This window comes from Oncorhynchus mykiss, chromosome 7 (genome assembly GCF_057628025.1).
Source record: "Oncorhynchus mykiss isolate SJ-2025 chromosome 7, ASM5762802v1, whole genome shotgun sequence".
Classification (NCBI taxonomy): domain Eukaryota; kingdom Metazoa; phylum Chordata; class Actinopteri; order Salmoniformes; family Salmonidae; genus Oncorhynchus; species Oncorhynchus mykiss.
The window spans coordinates 15,102,404-15,107,890 of record NC_143028.1 but is presented as its reverse complement, the minus strand read 5'-3'; positions in this window follow the sequence as shown (position 1 = coordinate 15,107,890).

The following is a 5,487-nucleotide window of genomic DNA, read 5'->3' as shown; positions in this document are numbered from 1 at the left end:
AGTGCTGATAACTGAAGGACCCTCAATATTGGGCATGCCGGCATGATGAATCGGGTGCCAGGTCGTATTCACTTATCATCCGGAGGAGGCTACCACTACTATCAACCCCTCTGACACCCTAATAGGGATCCCTCCACCCATCTTCTCTCTCTCTCTCTCTCTCTCTCTCTCTCTCTCTCTCTCTCTCTCTCTCTCTCTCCACTCTGTATTCCTACTCCCTTTCTCTCTCCTTCTTTCTACCATCTCATCCTTTCCCTTATCCCCCTTTTTCCTCCCTCTATCCTCTAGAGATAGAACCCCAGCCCCCCCAGCCTATCCGTTCACATTAACTGATAAGCGCGGTGAGCTGCTGACAGCCCTGAATTAATTTACAAGCAATGATGCCATTAAGCAGCGATAACCCCTTCATATATATGGACAGGAACAACACCTCTGAGCCTCCCGCTGAAGAGCAGGAGCCGCGGTATCACTGTAATTATATGGGAGAAGGACCCGGGGCTCTGCTTTCTTTATTGCAAATGCTGCATTATCATTTGATTGCACTTGCCTCTCAAGCTAGGTCATGATGTGTGCTTTTGTGAGGATGAGAAAGCTTTGAGCATGGATCCTCCATTACAATACAACCGTGACTATTTTTCAGCCTCGACAGAAATACTGTGTCTTGCTGTCTTCTTCCTAGGGTTCCAGGAAATAGGAATTATATGCCACTTAGCAGGCGCTCTTATCCGTCTCGAAGCAACGTACAGGACAGCGAGTGTGAACATTTTCAGTATTTGGATTGACCAAATCGGGAGGCATACGGACAGTTTTATTGAATGTCGGCCTGGCTCCACTTAATCTGAACGTCCCTAACTTGTTTACAGCAGAGCACACGGAACCCCGGAAAAACGTATGCGTGCGTGATAATTGTTGTTCCCCTCTAGTCTCTCACAACTACTCACTTAACACATATGATTTACCAAAGCATGTGGTCTAATAGATTTAAAACTAAGCTGCAAAGTAAAAAATAAAAAAATCTAGGTGGATTAAGGAAATCTCTGCAGTTTATTCCTGCATTAATTAGTCACTCCAAGAGTTTGCCATTTATACTTTAGGGGGTATTACACAGTGTGTATTGTGCATGGTTAAAGGTTTAGAATCCTTATAGAAACTCATACAAGGTACGGGCTTGTATGGGGATCAGCGGATTTGGAGTTGCTCATAGCAGACTATTTTGCTCTAATCCAATTTCCATGTCACGTGACACATTTTGAGTTGCACACTCCTACTATTTCATCCTATGACTTCATGGGTCAGGCATAAAGTACACTGTAAAACTTTTCATGACCAAGCGTAGGGGTATCCATTTGCCAAATGCATGAAATGATGCCGCCAAAGGAATGGCCACTTTTGTGTAGGCAACCTCAATTCTAAACTTTACTAGGAGCCTGAGGCTCATATGAGTTTGGATTTGCTGCGCTGTCGGGTGGGATTGTGCATTTTGAAGGGACTAGGACTAAGGGGGACTGGGGGAGTGCAGACTTGATCCACATTTTTGGAGGAAAAATGCTTTACGAGGTGTGAAATGATCAATTTCTCAAAGGCAGCATTTGGCGGGCAGCTGCAGCGAGTGAGAGTCGCACGGCGGCGATGGAAGGTCAACTGGTCGACACAGGCATCGTGTCATAATTTACCCAGACACCATAGGGCCTGGTAGACATGTAGCGACTACTGATGCTTTTCTTGATTGTCCCATTGAGCAGGCCAGTACATTACATGGACTCGTGCAAAGTAGCACTACACAGTGACTAAAATAAACTCTGTTCCATGTGATGTCGGTCTAACAGCTGGTTAGAGTATTCAGAACTCACCTTGGACAAGGTGCCATCCCATCTATCTGAAATGTTACGGCTTGTTTGCCCAGTACGTGTCTTTTTGTAACCCCTGTGCTCTCTCATTACAGGGACTGCAGTGCCAATATCATATGGCTGAACTCTTGCGAGACCAACTTGTTTTCATCCTCTTGAGTATCTGGCTCAGCTCAAGATGTGAAAATCCAAAAGCTGAAAACTCCATTAGAGCCAGAGTCATGCAGTTCGACAACGGCAGACAGCTTGGTAAATCATGAGCTGTTTGCAGTTCATCTGACGGGGGGCAACAATAGCAGCAGTGTGTTGGCCATGGGGTGTTGTAGGGAGCCCCTGGAGAGCCCCTGGCTGGTGTGGAGTGGTGCGGAGCAGGACCAAGCGCCTTGATCCACTGTGAACAGGCCTAGAAAATGTGCACCTGTCTGTCAGACATTGACTGCTGGAGCCCCATCTACTTATCATACCGCCAGTGTACAGGTGTAGGATCTTAATTTGCTCAACCTATTTGTAGGAAATGTCAAACTTGTAGTGTATTTGAGGTTTCAAATGTATTCTGAAGCTTGTCATTTCCACTTTGAAATGTCAATCTTGATTTGCCCTAACAAAAAAGACGTCAACTACAACAAAAATCCGTTCATTACCATCCACGTAATAACTCTCATTTCCTGTTTCTGCAGGATTATTTTCCAGCTTTAGCAAACTGGCTCAAATTAAGATTCTACATCTGTAGCATCCAAAAGCACAACTGTCTCACTTGTGTCCTGCCTCTGTGTATTTGACTCATTCTCCATAGACGGCCCCTTGGCAGCTTGTTAAGATGTTGCTACAGTTCAAATGATGGTTAGTTGGGCACTCACATTCATACGCTCTCACACTGGAAGGCTAACACACACGCTAACACACAGACATTTGATGCTTCTGTGTATTGTTTGGTGTGAACCAGTGCTCGCCTGCATGTTTTTTTTCTCCTACCCTGTAATCAATTTGGCTGGGATTGTGGTCAGACTGACCGCTTGGCGCCTCGATTTCTTGCTGCAATGAATCAAGTCATATCATTTATTGGAAACGTAACCTGCAAAGAAAACGTTTACAGTGAAAAGAATCCCACTATAATAAAGATATCATATTTTAGCATAATGACGTTCGTTTCTTGTACGGAAATTAAGAAATGTGACACAAAAGTAAATAGAATTATCCTAACAAATGAAATGACAGCAGAATATTGTGAGGACAACCCTGAATATTTCTAATCAACAACGTCACACAAGATGTGCTTTTAACAAGGATGTTGAGACCCTCCTCCATGATCCATAGCCCAGTCTGTGGGCAAGCCTGCCAAACACTTGTCTGTGGAACGCCAGTAGAGCAGTGCAGCAGACAGACCTCCCACGACTAACGTCCTCCATGTTGCTCGACTCGAGCTGTCTGACGCTCCTTCCAGAGCTGTGCTGTCACTTCACCTCACCTCCAGTCTGACCCTCTCCTAGAAGTTAATGCAGTGGCCCCTAGGAGCCATGTAGGGTAACCTTGAGTGATGAAAACGCTGAACATTTCCAATAGAAAACAACAGTACGGACAGTGTTGTGATTTTTGCTTACGATTTAGCATTTTTGTCCCCGTAATTATGTCTGACTTAGTACATTTAAAATGTTATTAAGTAGTTCATATTTTCCTCTATGATGTCAATCATCCATAAGTTCAAAGGTTGATTAGCAATACAATAATACAAAATATGGGCATTATGACAATAATCGGCCCCTACTTCCCTCAACCCCCCTTCTCCCTCTCTCTTTCTTCTCCCTCTCTCCTTCTCTCTGACTGTGACATTGTCCCTTTCCCCCCAATCCCTTTTGTTGATCCGGGCCAAATTTCAGCATAGTGCTAGAGTTTGCTCTTTGACATTGGGGCTCAGTAAATTATGTAAATCCTAGATTGAGCGAGAGCCTGCGAGCAGATAAAACCTGAGCTAAGTGGATTACCTTTAATTACATTAATATTGTGTTTCTGTGTGACCTTATCGGCCCATCCCTCATCGTGTGTGGCAGACAGGCTCCAGTTCACCCAGAGATACCACCTTGGATGATACCGGTGCACACACGCACACACACACACACACACACACACACACACACACACACGTATGCATGCACGCTCATGCACATGCGAGTGAGAACAGACACATTCACGCATATGCAGGCACACACACACACACACAGCACACTGATTGGCCTTTGTGACACACACACTCGGTCCTCCATGTTCAAACACAGCAAAATTAAAACATAAAGAATCGCACCAAACTGCAATAGAGTGACCACCTCTACAATGCTTATGAAAAACACTCATTCACAGTTTCTAACAATAGCGTATATTGAAAATTTGAATAATATTACTCCCCTAACTGGAAGGTGGATTAATAAATCCCCTGATCTTTTATTCAAGGTCCGGTATCATCACTTTAGTAACATGCAGCCTAAATGACTATGAATCAGCACTGAGGCTACGTCCCAAATGGTGCCCTATTCCATATGCAGTGCACTACTTCTGACCAGAGCTCTATGGGCCCTTGGTGAAAAGCAATGCAGTACATAGGGAATAGGGTGTCATTTGAGACTTAGCCTAAGTGTCCTGTCCTCTGTCTGCGTGTCCTAATGCAAATTAATGCTACTGTACCTGTCTCCTTTTGGCTGCCACCACCACAAGCAATTAAGATGAATATTCTCCATTTAGGGCTGTTCTGTGTGTGGCATAATCCTCAATCTCCTGTCCCCTTTTGAAAAGCAGATCATGGGTAGAGATTCAAGGGTTGTTGTTTTGTGGAGTCATTTTCATCAGGAGTGTGAAATAGAGTAAGTAGTATGACACTGCTGCTCACTGTTTATTACTTCAGGTTATTAGTTTAATATGAATCATGTTTCACTCTTGACGTTCTGCAAAATCATGTTCAGTAGATGAGGGTCAACGCCAAGGAGAAAGTGCCTGCACCAAGACCTTTGGTGCACTTGAAAGATGAGCATCTTTCCCTTGTTTTCTTTTTCATGAAAAACATTCTGTGTGTCCCATTTCAACCCTGGCGATGCAGCTTTATTGCACGCTACAGATTTGACTGCAAACATGATATATTTTTGTCTCGTTTGAATCAGTCTCTGCCATTTAGACCCAATCAGAAAAGCCATTAGCCCTCCTGCTGGTTGTGAATGGGGTTGGTTTACATTTGCATCTACTTAGAGAATTAAACTGGCACTCTGTCTGGTATCATCTCATTCACAATACATTTGTGAAGTGTTTTGGAAATACAAAATGAATGCGTTTGTGTTTCATAAGAAATGTTAATAAGAAACAATTCAATTGAAAGCAATCTTCGTTAAGTAGCTATTTAGCTGCCAACGATGATAGGCAGACTCGGGCATCATGGTCAGGCATCCTTCTCAGGCATCGTATTCAAGCGTCGTATTCAGGCATCATACTGTATTCATCTGGATAATTTACATAACCGTCTAAACATGTTGTGCTTCCACAATGAGAAAATATGCTTCTGCTATGCCATCATTACATGACGGGATACTGTAGGTGATTGGTTAGAGAGGACATTCAGCTGACAAAAGGGGAATTACAGTTACTTAAAGAGGTTTTCAATTGA